Source organism: Pseudophryne corroboree, chromosome 1 (genome assembly GCF_028390025.1).
Source record: "Pseudophryne corroboree isolate aPseCor3 chromosome 1, aPseCor3.hap2, whole genome shotgun sequence".
Taxonomy (NCBI): Eukaryota; Metazoa; Chordata; class Amphibia; order Anura; family Myobatrachidae; genus Pseudophryne; species Pseudophryne corroboree.
The window spans coordinates 940,858,469-940,873,057 of NC_086444.1; the positions used below are offsets into that span (position 1 = coordinate 940,858,469).

General features: G+C 50.4%; 1 protein-coding gene across 2 annotated transcripts in view; it reads left to right on the forward strand.

The window, feature by feature from the left end:
• The window catches only part of ELMOD2 (ELMO domain containing 2), a 142,636-nt gene that overhangs the window by 71,639 nt on the left and 56,408 nt on the right, over nt 1-14,589 (forward strand). The gene's annotated exons all lie outside the window — the stretch shown is intronic.

A 14,589-nucleotide genomic window follows, 5' to 3' on the forward strand; every position in this document is an offset into this window, starting at 1 on the left:
GCAGCATGATGTCTCCTGATTAATGTTTAATTTAAGACTTCATATACTGCTCAGTTTGTCTGCACATACCAAAAAATTGAAGTTCAAATGAATGAAGCAATTGTTACTGAAATGGAAATAGGTGTTGAATCGGCGCTCCACAGTACACACAAACCCAATTAAACTCTAATATCTGCTCACCAGTTGTGGGCGGGCTGCCCCAACAAATTATCAATATGATCAAAAGAAACAAAAGAGGGGTGCGCTGGAAGAGTCTAATAATTAAATTTATTAATGAAACAGTGTTTCAAATGCCACATGAATCACGATAAAATAACCTAATAAAAAATACATAAGTTTATTTGATAAATATAAAAGACAATGGGGGTCATTCCGAGTTGTTCGCTCGTTATTTTTTTGTCGCAACGGAGCGATTAGTCGCTAATGCGCATGCGCAATGTCCGCAGTGCGACTGCACCAAGTAAATTTGCTATGCAGTTAGGTTTTTTTACTCACGGCATTACGAGGTTTTTTCTTCGTTCTGGTGATCGTAATGTGATTGACAGGAAGTGGGTGTTTCTGGGCGGAAACTGGCCGTTTTATGGGTGTGTGTGAAAAAACGCTACCGTTTCTGGGAAAAACGCGGGAGTGGCTGGAGAAACGGAGGAGTGTCTGGGCGAACGCTGGGTGTGTTTGTGACGTCAAACCAGGAACGACAAGCACTGAACTGATCGCAGATGCCGAGTAAGTGTGGAGCTACTCAGAAACTGCTAAGAAGTGTCTATTCGCAATTTTGCTAATCTTTCGTTCGCAATTTTGATAAGCTAAGATTCACTCCCAGTAGGCGGCGGCTTAGCGTGTGCAAAGCTGCTAAAAGCAGCTAGCGAGCGAACAACTCGGAATGAGGGCCAATGTTGGATACGGCTGCAATGTATCACCTGAATTAATAATATGAGTCTTTATAGACTAAAATAAATATTGGCCTGCATGCACAAACGACGGGGCACCAGCGATGAACGAGCGCGGGGCCGCGCATTGTTCATCGCTGGTGCCTCCACACTGAAAGATAATGAACGAGATCGTTCATATCTTTTAGTATTATCGCCCAGTGTGTAGGGCCCATTAGATGAACATGGACACATCTGTATACACTGTAAGATATCTCATAGTGTATGGCCATGATATCTGCAGGCTGACAGATAAAATGTCTGTTGGTCTGACAGGCATTTCATTGGACAGTGCATGCCCAGCTTAATAAATAGTATGAAAGGATACCTTGAATTTCTCTAGCATCCATAAGGAATATTGGGGGAAACTAGCATGATGGGGTATAGACGGAGTCCAAAGGAGCCAGTGCACTTTATATTTCTTCAGCTGGGTGTGCTGGCTCCTCCCCTGTATGCCCCCTCCCACAGGTAGTTTAGAAAAAAGTGCCCTCAGGAGAGGATGCACATCTCTGCAGCTCCAGAGAGTTTTCTTCAATTTAATTTAAAACTTTTTTTTTTCGGTATGCTGTCTGGGTAACAGCATACCTGCGCCGTGGGAGTTGGGGGGGGCAGTCACCGGCCTTGCGAGGTGCAGAGTCGCTTCCCCGCTGCAGGAACACCGTCCTGAGGGGCTGCTTGTTCAGCGGGGCACTGCACCTTGGCTGTCACAGCCGCAGCACGCCACACACCGGTAACATTAGCCTGAAGGTGACATCGGTGGTGAGCACACACCGTGGACCCCGCTAGGGGGTTCCCCAGTTCAAAGTGCAGCTGACCACGGGTGCAGTGTATGTAACCCTCCCTGGGGGTTCCCGCTAGGATCCCCCGTGAGTACACTGGTACAGAAATGCTTAACTAAGGACTTGTGTGAGGTTTCTCTGACGTCCTAGTGGATGCTGGGGACTCCGTAAGGACCATGGGGAATAGCGGCTCCGCAGGAGACTGGGCACAGCTAAGAAAGATTTAGGACTACCTGGTGTGCACTGGCTCCTCCCACTATGACCCTCCTCCAGACTTCAGTTAGAATTCTGTGCCCGGCTGAGCTGGATGCACACTAGGGGCTCTCCTGAGCTCCTAGAGAGAAAGTATATTTTAGGTTTTTTATTTTACAGTGAGATCTGCTGGCAACAGACTCACTGCAGCGAGGGACTAAGGGGAGAAGAAGCGAACCTACCTAACTGGTGGTAGCTTGGGCTTCTTAGGCTACTGGACACCATTAGCTCCAGAGGGATCGACCGCATGGAACCGGCCATTGGTGTTCGGTCCCGGAGCCGCGCCGCCGGCCTCCTTACAGAGCCAAAAGCAAGAAGAATCCGGAAAATCGGCGGCAGAAGACATCAGTCTTCACCAAGGTAGCGCACAGCACTGCAGCTGTGCGCCATTGCTCCTCATACACACTTCACACTCCGGTCACTGAGGGTGCAGGGCGCTGGGGGGGGGCGCCCTGAGAAGCAATAAATACACCTTGGCTGGCAAATATATCACAATATATAGCCCCAGAGGCTATATATGTGATAAATACCCCTGCCAGAATCCATAAAAAAGCGGGAGAAAAGTCTGCCGAAAAAGGGGCGGAGCTATCTCCCTCAGCACACTGGCGCCATTTCTCCCTCACAGCTCCGCTGGAAGGAAGCTCCCTGGCTCTCCCCTGCAGTCTACACTACAGAAAAGGGTAAAAAAGAGAGGGGGGGCACTAAATTTAGGCGCAATATACATATAGCAGCTATAAGGGGATATAATTTAGTTAATCCCTGATTTATATAGCGCTCTGGTGTGTGCTGGCATACTCTCTCTCTGTCTCCCCAAAGGGCTTGGTGGGGTCCTGTCTTCTGTCAGAGCATTCCCTGTGTGTGTGCGGTGTGTCGGTACGGCTGTGTCGACATGTTTGATGAGACTTATGTGGAGGAGGAGCAGGTGCCTATAAATGTGTTGTCACCCCCTGCGGGGCAGACACCAGAGTGGATGGACTTGTGGAAGGAATTACGCGAAAGTGTCGACTCCTTACATAAAAAATTTGACGACATGCCAAATGCGGGGCAGCCGGCTTCTCAGCCCGTGCCTGCCCAGACGTCTCAAAAGTCATCAGGGGCTCTAAAACGCCCGCTACTTCAGACACAGATGTCGACACGGATACTGATACCAGTGTCGACGACGAAGAGACTAATGTAATGTCCAATAGGGCCACTCGTTATATGATTGAGGCAATGAAAAATGTTTTACACATTTCTGAGGTGACCCCAGGTACCACAAAAAAGGGTATTATGTTTGGAGAGAAAAAACTACCAGTAGTTTTTCCCCCTTCTGAAGAATTGAATGAAGTGTGTGAACTAGCGTGGGCTTCCCCCGATAAAAAATTGGTAATTTCAAAAAAATTACTAATGGCGTACCCTTTCCCGCCAGAGGATAGGTCACGTTGGGAAACACCCCCTAGGGTGGATAAAGCACTTAAGCGCTTATCAAAAAAGGTGGCACTGCCGTCCCAGGATACGGCCGCCCTAAAGGAACCTGCTGACAGAAAGCAGGAGGCTCTCCAGAAAGCTATATATACACACACTGGTATTATACTGAGACCAGCTATTGCCTCAGCATGGATGTGCAGTGCTGCAGCTGCATGGTCAGACTCCCTGTCAGAAAACATTGACACCCTAGACAGGGACACTATATTGCTAAACGTAGAACATATTAAAGACGCTGTCTTTTACATAAGAGATGCACAGAGGGATATTTGCCGGCTGGCATCAAAAATAAGTGCACTGTCCATTTGTGCCAGGAGAGGGTTATGGAGTCGGCAGTGGACAGGTGATGCAGATTCTAAAAGGCACATGGAAGTTTTGCCTTATAAGGGTGAGGAGTTGTTCGGGGATGGTCTTTCAGACTTAGTGTCCACAGCAACAGCTGGGAAGTCAGCATTTTTGCCACATGTCCCCTACAACCAAAGAGAGCACCGTATTATCAGGTGCAGTCCTTTCGCCCCCAAAAGAGCAGACGGGGTAGAGGCGCGTCCTTTCTGCCCAGAGGCAGAGGTAGGGGGAAAAAGCTGCAGCATACAGCCACTTCCCAGGAACAAAAGTCCTCCCCCGCTTCTTCTGCTAAGTCCACCGCATGACGCTGGGGCTCAGCAGGCGGAGCCAGGTACGGTGGGGGGCCGTCTCAAAAACTTCAGCAATCAGTGGGCTCGCTCACAGGTAGATCCCTGGATCCTTCAAGTGGTATCTCAGGGGTACAGGCTGGAATTCGAGACATCCCCTCCCCCCCCCCCCCCCCCCCCGCAGTTTCCTCAAATCTGCCTTACCAACGACTCCTTCAGAAAGGGAGGCTGTGTTAGAGGCAATTCACAAGCTGTATTCCCAGCAGGTGATAGTCAAGGTGCCCCTACTTCAACAAGGACGGGGTTACTATTCCACAATGTTTGTGGTACCGAAACCGGACGGTTCGGTGAGACCCATTTTAAATTTGAAATCCTTGAACATTATTTAAGAAAATTCAAGTTCAAGATGGAATCGCTCAGGGCGGTTATTGCAAGCCTGGAAGAGGGAGATTACATGGTATCTCTGGACATCAAGGATGCTTACCTGCATGTCCCCATTTACCATCCTCACCAGGAGTACCTCAGATTTGTGGTACAGGATTGTCATTACCAATTCCAGACGTTGCCGTTCGGCCTGTCCACGGCACCGAGGGTATTTACCAAGGTAATGGCCGAAATGATGATACTCCTTCAGAAAAAGGGAGTTTTAATTATCCCATACTTGGACGATCTCCTGATAAGGGCGAGGTCCAGAGAGCAGTTGTTGGTCGGCGTAGCATTATCTCAGGAGGTGCTACACCAGCACGGTTGGATTCTGAATATTCCAAAGTCTCAGCTGGTTCCGGCGACACGTCTACTGTTCCTGGGGATGATTCTGGACACAGTCCAGAAAAAAGTGTTTCTCCCAGAGGAGAAAGCCAAGGAGCTGTCATCTCTAGTGAGAGGCCTCCTGAAACCAAAACAGGTGTCGGTGCATCATTGCACGCGAGTCCTGGGAAAGATGGTAGCTTCCTATGAAGCGATTCCATTCGGCAGGTTCCATGCCAGAACCTTTCAGTGGGACCTGTTGGACCAATGGTCCGGATCGCATCTTCAAATGCATCGGTTGATAACCCTGTCTCCAAGGACCAGGGTGTCTCTGCTGTGGTGGCTACAGAGTGCTCATCTCAGAGAGGGCCGCAGATTCGGCATACAGGACTGGGTCCTGGTGACCATGGATGCCAGCCTTCGGGGCTGGGGTGCAGTCACACGGGGAAGAAACTTCCAAGGACTTTGGTCAAGTCAGGAGACTTCCCTACACATAAATGTTCTGGAACTGAGGGCCATTTACAATGCCCTAAGTCCAGCAAAGCCCCTGATTCAAAACCAGCCGGTTCTGATCCAGTCAGACAACATCACGGCAGTCGCCCATGTAAATCGACAGGGCGGCACAAGAAGCAGGACGGCGATGGCAGAAGCCACAAGGATTCTCCGATGGGCGGAAAATCACGTGTTAGCACTGTCAGCAGTGTTCATTGCGGGAGTGGACAACTGGGAAGCAGACTTCCTCAGCAGGCACGACCTCCACCCGGGAGAGTGGGGACTTCATCCAGAAGTCTTCCAACTGATTGTAAACCGTTGGGAAAAGCCACAGGTGGACATGATGGCGTCCCGCTTAAACAAAAAGCTAGAAAAATATTGCGCCAGGTCAAGAGACCCTCAGGCGATAGCTGTGGACGCTCTAGTGATACCGTGGGTGTACCGGTCGGTTTATGTGTTCCCTCCTCTTCCTCTCATACCCAAGGTACTGAGGATAATAAAGAAAAGAGGAGTAAGAACTATTCTCATTGTTCCAGATTGGCCAAGAAGGTCTTGGTACCCGGAACTTCAAGAATTAATCTCAGAGGACCCATGGTCTCTGCCGCTCAGACAGGACCTGCTGCTGCAGGGGCCCTGTCTGTTCCAAGACTTACCGCGGCTGCGTTTAACGGCATGGCGGTTGAACACCGGATCCTAAAAGAAAAGGGTATTCCGGAGGAAGTCATTCCTACGCTTATTAAAGCTAGAAAAGATGTAACCGTACAACATTATCACCGCATATGGCGAAAATATGTTGCGTGGTGTGAGGCCAGGAAGGCCCCAACGGAGGAATTCCAGCTAGGTCGATTTCTGCACTTCCTACAGTCAAGGGTGACTATGGGCCTAAAACTGGGTTCCATTAAGGTCCAGATTTCAGCTCTGTCGATTTTCTTCCAAAAAGAACTGGCTTCACTGCCTGAAGTTCAGACATTTGTCAAGGGAGTGCTGCATATTCAGCCTCCTTTTGTGCCTCCAGTGGCACCGTGGGACCTCAACGTGGTGTTGGGTTTCCTAAAGTCACATTGGTTTGAGCCACTCAAAACTGTGGCTTTAAAATATCTCATGTGGAAAGTGGTCATGCTTTTGGCCTTGGCTTCGGCAAGGCGTGTGTCAGAATTGGCGGCTTTGTCATGTAAAAGCCCCTATTTGATTTTCCATATGGATAGGGCAGAATTGAGGACTCGTCCCCAGTTTCTTCCTAAGGTGGTATCAGCTTTTCACTTGAATCAACCTATCGTGGTGCCTGCGGCTACTAGGGACTTGGAGGACTCCAAGTTACTGGATGTAGTCAGGGCCTTGAAAATTTATGTTTCCAGGACGGCTGGAGTCAGGAAGACTGACTCGCTATTTATCCTGTATGCACCAAACAAGATGGGTGCTCCTGCTTCAAAGCAGACTATTGCTCGCTGGATTTGTAGCACAATTCAGCTTGCGCATACTGTGGCTGGCCTGCCGCAGCCTAAATCTGTAAAAGCCCATTCCACAAGGAAAGTGGGCTCTTCTTGGGGGGCTGCCCGAGGGGTCTCGGCTTTACAACTTTGCCGAGCTGCTACTTGGTCAGGGGCAAACACGTTTGCAAAATTCTACAAATTTGATACCCTGGCTGAGGAGGACCTTGAGTTCTCTCATTCGGTGCTGCAGAGTCATCCGCACTCTCCCGCCCGTTTGGGAGCTTTGGTATAATCCCCATGGTCCTTACGGAGTACCCAGCATCCACTAGGACGTCAGAGAAAATAAGATTTTACTCACCGGTAAATCTATTTCTCGTAGTCCGTAGTGGATGCTGGGCGCCCGTCCCAAGTGCGGACTGTCTGCAATACTTGTATATAGTTATTGTTAACTACAAGGGTTATTGTTGAGCCATCTTTTGAGAGGCTCTGTTGTGTTCATACTGTTAACTGGATATAGTATCACGAGTTATACGGTGTGGCTGGTATGAGTCTTACCCGGGATTCAAAATCATTCCTTATTGTGTCAGCTCTTCCGGGCACAGTATCCTTACTGAAGTCTGGAGGAGGGTCATAGTGGGAGGAGCCAGTGCACACCAGGTAGTCCTAAATCTTTCTTAGCTGTGCCCAGTCTCCTGCGGAGCCGCTATTCCCCATGGTCCTTACGGAGTCCCCAGCATCCACTACGGACTACGAGAAATAGATTTACCGGTGAGTAAAATCTTATTTTTAAGCTTACATGGAGACTTTGCCAGTATAAATAATATGTATAGCTGCGGCGCCATTGGGGGAAGCGGAGCTTCCTCAGAGCGGGACCATCTGCGTTTTGGCACCTTCCTCTGCTTACAGCAGCCATCAGCAGCACACACTCAGCACTTTATGCCTCACAGACACGCTGGAAACTGGTACAAGGTGTAGCCAAGGGGGAGAGCCGCTTGTGTACACTATTCTGAGCCTATTTAGGACTGCATTTATTAGTGTTATTGTGATTACAGAGCTGACAGTCTCACTGGGGCTGTGCAGCTCAGGGTGTGCTTGTATTTCTCCCTCTCTTTGTGTCTCCTCTCACATACAGTAGGGCAGGCTTGCATTATAACTGTCTGTGGGTAAAGTGTATGTGTTTGTACTTACTGTGAAATATGGGTAAGCACAAACTGTGTAGTATCTGTCACACCAGATTTTCTCCATTATATAATGACTCTGTTTCATGTGAACAATGTAGTCAATCTTCACAAATTAGTGAAGAGGTTGGGGGAGAGGGTACAGAGCCCCACTGGTTAGGGTCTCTTAAAACTATGTCGTCAGACATGTCATCCCAGCTCACTGCTAATGTACAGAATACTCAGCTACTGCAACAAGCTGTTGCAGATTTAGCTGCTAGGGCTGATGCACATCCCCTCCTCTCTCATGCAGGTCCCCAGAAGCGTGGTGTACTTGCGCTGCTATCTGATACAGATGAAGATATCCAGGATGATGGGGATGACCTGGATCCCATTAGTGGGGATCCCGATTCTACTCAGGGTATTTAACACTTCATTTTGGCTATAAGGGATGTGGTACAGCTCCCTCTAGAGGACGCTGCTTCACAGCAGTCGTTTTTCTTTGTACAAAACAAGCCCAATGTCGCTTTCCCTGAATCTTCAGAGTTAGTTGACTTGTTTAAACAGGCCTGGAAAAATCCAGACAAAAACTTCCAAGTGTCCAAAAAGTTTTTGCGCACTTTCCCATTTGCTCCTCAAAGTAGAAAATTTTGTGAGGAACACCCCGGGGTGGATGTCTCAGTCTCTCGCCTGTCTAAGAAGGCGGTGCTGCCTGCCCCGGGCTCCTTTACTATGAAGGATCCTGGGGATAGAAAGATTGAGACTACCCTAAAATCTATATACACTGCAGCCGGCCTTTCACAAAGACTGGTCATTGCAGGTTGCTGGATGACCCATGCTATTCATTCTTGGGCCCCGCAAATTCAGGGGGGCCTCACGGGGGATATGCCCTTAGATACTATGGTAAACCTCCTGAAGCACATTCAGGACACTACACGTGTCCTCTGTGATTCCCTCAAGGAGATGGGGGACATTAATGCTCGGACGTCTGCCATGGCAGTGTCTGCGCGCTGGGGCTTGTGGTTGCGTCAGTGGATTGCGGACGCAGAATCCAAACATAGTGTGTAATCCCTCCCCTTTTTTGGGGAATGGCTCTTTGGGGCTGAGTTGGATACGGGGATTTCCAAGGTCACTGCACGGAAATACACGTTTCTCCCCTCCGGAGCACCGCCGGCTAGGCGTTCCTACCCGGGGCTGCCTGTTCAGTCCTTTTGGTTTTACAGATTTCGTTCTAGGGCCAGAGGTGCCTCCACTGCGACTAGAGGCACCAGAGAGGAGACAGAAAGCCCAGCCATTGCAGGTTCTCAGGAGAGCACCAGTTCTGCTTCCACTGAGGCCTCGGCATGACTGTGCCCACCCACCCCGATGGGATCTCGAGGTGGGAGCTCGACTGCGTCACTTCAGCCATGTCTGGGAGAGCTCCTGCCAGGATACCTGGGTAAAGGACCTCATCTCTCACGGATACAAGCTGGAGTTCGATGACGCTCCTCCTCAACGATTTTTCAAATCAGGCTTTCCAGCTTTGGAAACAATTGGTCCAGTCTCAAGTCATTGTTCCTGTGCCACTGCAACAACAGGGAAAGGGTTACTACTCCAACCTGTTCGTGGTACCGACACCGGATGGTTCGGTAAGGCCCATTTCTCTTACATCCTAGAGAATGCTGGGACTCCGTAAGGACCATGGGGTATAGATGGGCTCCGCAGGAGACATGGGCACTATAAAGAACTTTAGAATGGGTGTGCACTGGCTCCTCCCTCTATGCCCCTCCTCCAGACCTCAGTTAGATCCTGTGCCCAGTGGAGACTGGGTGCATTACAGGGAGCTCTCCTGAGTTTCTCTGAAAAAATAATTTTGTTAGGTTTTTTATTTTCAGGGAGCACTGCTGGCAACAGGCTCCCTGCATCGTGGGACTGAGGAGAGAGAAGCAGACCTACTTAACTGATAGGCTCTGCTTCTTAGGCTACTGGACACCATTAGCTCCAGAGGGAGTCGGAACGCAGGTCTCCCCTCGCTGTTCGTCCCAGAGTCGCGCCGCTGTCCTCCTCGCAGAGCCGGAAGATAGAAGCCGGGTGAGTATAAGAAGAAAAGAAGACTTCAAGGCGGCAGAAGACTTCAGATCTTCCCTGAGGTAAGCGCGCAGCGGTAACGCTGCGAGCCATTGCTCCCACACAACACACACTAGCAGGCACTGATGGGTGCAGGGCGCAGGGGGGGGCGCCCTGGCAGCAATATACATTTCTAAGGCTGGCATATGAGCATTATAGGCTGCGGAGGAAGTAGTTATATAAATCCCCCGCCAGTATTATAAAATTGAGCGGGACCGAAGCCCGCCGCTGGAGGGGGCGGAGCTTGGTCCCACAGCACTAACTAGCGCCATTTTCTCCAGAGCACTGCAGAGAAGCTGGCTCCCCGGACTCTCCCCTGCTGAACACTGTGACACAGGGCAAAAAAGAGGGGGGGGGGCACTTGTACGGCGCAGTGAGTGTATTATACATAATTTCTCTGACGTCCTAGTGGATGCTGGGTACTCCGTAAGGACCATGGGGAATAGACGGGCTCCGCAGGAGACTGGGCACTCTAAAGAAAAGATTAGGTACTACATCTGGTGTGCACTGGCTCCTCCCTCTATGCCCCTCCTCCAGACCTCAGTTAGAATCTGTGCCCGGCCAGAGCTGGTTGCACACTAGGGGCTCTCCTGAGCTTCCTAGAAAGAAAAGTATTTGTTAGGTTTTTTATTTTCAGTGAGATCTGCTGGCAACAGACTCACTGCTACGTGGGACTTAGGGGAGAGAAGCAAACCTACCTGTTTGCAGCTAGCTTGTGCTTCTAGGCTACTGGACACCATTAGCTCCAGAGGGATCGAACACAGGACCCGACCTCGATCGTCCGTTCCCGGAGCCGCGCCGCCGTCCCCCTTGCAGAGCCAGAAGACGGAAGAAACCGGAGGAAATCGGCGGCTGAAGACTTCGGTCTTCATTAAGGTAGCGCACAGCACTGCAGCTGTGCGCCATTGCTCCCTATGCACACCACACACTCCGGTCACTGATGGGTGCAGGGTGTTGGGGGGGGGGGGGCGCTCTGGGCAGCAATTAGAGTACCTTACATGGCAAACAACACATAATACAGTCTAATAAACTGTATATGTGCATAATCCCCCGCCATAAAAGTATATAAAAAAGCGGGAGAAGTCCGCAGAGAAGGGGGCGGGGCTATCTCCCTCAGCACACCGGCGCCATTTTCTCTTCACAGCTCCGCTGGAAGACAGCTCCCCAGGCTCTCCCCTGCAGTTTCCAGGCTCAAAGGGTAAAAAAGAGAGGGGGGGGCACTAAATTTAGGCGCAAACTGAGTATATTAAGCAGCTATAGGGAAAAATCACTTTTGTTAGTGTAAATCCCTGTTTATATAGCGCTGTGGTGTGTGCTGGCATACTCTCTCTCTGTCTCCCCAAAGGACTTTGTGGGGTCCTGTCCTCAGTCAGAGCATTCCCTGTGTGTGTGCGGCGTGTCGGTACGGCTGTGTCGACATGTTTGATGAGGAGGGTTACGTGGAGGCGGAGCAGGAGCCGATAAGTGTGATGTCATCCCCTGCGGGGCCGACACCGGAGTGGATGGATATGTGGAAGGTTTTAACCGACAGTGTCAACTCCTTACATAAAAGGTTTGACGACGTGACAGCCATGGGACAGTCTGCATCTCAGCCCGCGCCTGCCCAGGCGTCTCAGAGGCCATCAGGGGCTCAAAAACGCCCGCTAGCTCAGATGGCAGACACAGATGTCGACACGGAGTCTGACTCCAGTGTCGACGAAGATGAGACAAATGTACAGTCCACAAGGGCCATCCGATGTATGATTACGGCTATGAAAGATGTTTTACACATTTTTGACATAAACCCGGTTACCACAAAAAAGGGTATTATGTTTGGGGAGAAAAGGCAGCCTGTGACTTTTCCCCCATCTGATGAGTTAAATGAATTGTATGAGGAAGCATGGTGTTCCCCTGATAAGAAACTAGTAATTTCTAAGAGGTTACTGATGGCGTACCCTTTCCCGCCAACGGATAGGTTACGATGGGAAACGTCCCCTAGGGTGGACAAGGCGCTCACACGCTTATCTAAAAGGGTGGCACTGCCGTCTCAGGATACGGCCGCCTTAAAGGAGCCTGCAGATAGAAAGCAGGAGGCTATCCTGAAGTCTGTATATACACACTCAGGTACTATACTAAGACCTGCAATTGCTTCGGCATGGATGTGTAGTGCTGCAGCAGCATGGTCTGATACCCTGTCAGACAACATTGATACTCTCGACAGGGACACTATTTTGCTAACTATAGAGCATATAAAGGACGTAGTCTTATATATGAGGGATGCACAGAGGGACATTTGCCGGCTGGCATCCAGAATTAATGCGATGTCCATTTCTGCCAGGAGAGTATTATGGACTCGGCAGTGGACAGGTGATGCCGATTCTAAAATGCACATGGAGGTTTTGCCTTATAAGGGTGAGGAATTGTTTGGGGACGGTCTCTCGGACCTTGTATCCACAGCGACAGCTGGGAAGTCGACTTTTTTACCTCACGTTCCCTCACAGCACCGTATTACCAAGTACAGTCCTTTCGGCCTCAGAAAGGCAAGCGTGTCAGAGGTGCATCCTTTCTGCCCAGAGGCAGGGGAAGAGGAAAGAAGCTGCATCAGACAGCCAGTTCCCAGGAACAAAAATCCTCCCCTGCTTCCACAAAATCCACCGCATGACGCTGGGGCTCCATAGGTGGAGCCAGGTGCGGTGGGGGCGCGTCTCCGGAACTTCAGCGACCAGTGGGTTCGCTCACAGGTGGATCTCTGGGTCCTACAAGTGGTATCTCAGGGATACAAGCTGGAGTTCGAGGCGACTCCCCCTCGCCGTTACCTCAAATCAGCCTTGCCAGCCACTCCCAAGGAAAGGGAGGTAGTACTGGCGGCAATTCACAACCTGTACCTCCAGCAGGTGATAATCAAAGTTCCCCTCCTTCAACAGGGACGGGGTTACTATTCCACAATGTTTGTGGTACCGAAACCAGACGGTTCGGTGAGACCCATTCTAAATTTGAAATCCTTGAACACTTATATAAGGAAGTTCAAGTTCAAAATGGAATCGCTCAGGGCGGTTATTGCAAGCTGGAAGAGGGGGATTACATGGTATCACTGGACATCAAGGATGCTTACCTACATGTCCCCATTTACCCACCTCACCAGGTGTACCTCCGATTTGTGGTACAGGACTGCCATTACCAATTCCAGACGTTGCCGTTTGGTCTGTCCACGGCACCAAGGGTATTTACCAAGGTAATGGCCGAAATGATGATACTCCTTCGAAAGAAGGGAGTTATAATTATCCCGTACTTGGACGATCTCCTTATAAAGGCGAGGTCCAGGGAGCAGTTGTTGGTCGGAGTAGCACTATCTCAGGAAGTACTACAACAGCACGGCTGGATTCTGAATATCCCGAAGTCGCAGCTGGTTCCTACGACGCGTCTGCTGTTCCTGGGTATGATTCTGGACACAGAACAGAAGAAGGTGTTTCTCCCGGAGGAGAAGGCCAAAGAGTTGTCATCTCTGGTCAGAGACCTCCTAAAACCAAAACAGGTGTCGGTGCATCACTGCACGCGAGTCCTGGGAAAGATGGTAGCTTCTTACGAGGCAATTCCATTCGGCAGGTTCCATGCAAGGATCTTTCAGTGGGATCTGTTAGACAAGTGGTCCGGATCGCATCTTCAGATGCATCGGTTGATCACCCTGTCCCCGAGGGCCAGGGTGTCTCTGCTGTGGTGGCTGCAGAGTGCTCATCTACTCGAGGGCCGCAGATTCGGCATACAGGACTGGGTCCTGGTGACCACGGATGCAAGCCTCCGAGGTTGGGGGGCAGTCACGCAGGGAAGAAACTTCCAAAGACAATGGTCGAGTCAGGAAGCTTCCCTACACATAAACATTCTGGAACTAAGGGCCATTTACAATGCCCTAAGTCAGGCAAAACCACTGCTTCAAAACCAACCGGTGCTGATTCAGTCAGACAACATCACGGCGGTCGCCCATGTAAACCGACAGGGCGGCACAAGAAGCAGGATGGCGATGGCAGAAGCCACAAGGATTCTCCGATGGGCGGAAAATCACGTGATAGCACTGTCAGCAGTGTTCATTCCGGGAGTGGACAACTGGGAAGCAGACTTCCTCAGCAGGCACGACCTCCACCCGGGAGAGTGGGGACTTCATCCAGAAGTCTTCCAGCTGATTGTAAATCGTTGGGAAAGGCCACAGGTGGACATGATAGCGTCCCGCCTCAACAAAAAGCTAAAAAGATATTGCGCCAGGTCAAGGGACCCTCAGGCGATAGCTGTGGACGCTCTAGTGACACCGTGGGTGTACCAGTCGGTTTATGTGTTCCCTCCTCTTCCTCTCATACCAAAGGTACTGAGGATAATAAGAAAGAGAGGAGTAAGAACTATACTCATCGTTCCGGATTGGCCAAGAAGAACTTGGTACCCGGAACTACAAGAAATGATCTCGGAGGACCCTTGGCCTCTGCCTCTCAGACAGGACCTGCTACAGCAGGGGCCCTGTTTGCTCCAAGACTTACCGCGGCTGCGTTTGACGGCATGGCGGTTGAACGCCGGATCCTGATGGAAAAGGGCATTCCGGTTGAAGTCATTCCTACGCTGATAAAAGCTAGGAAGGATGTGAC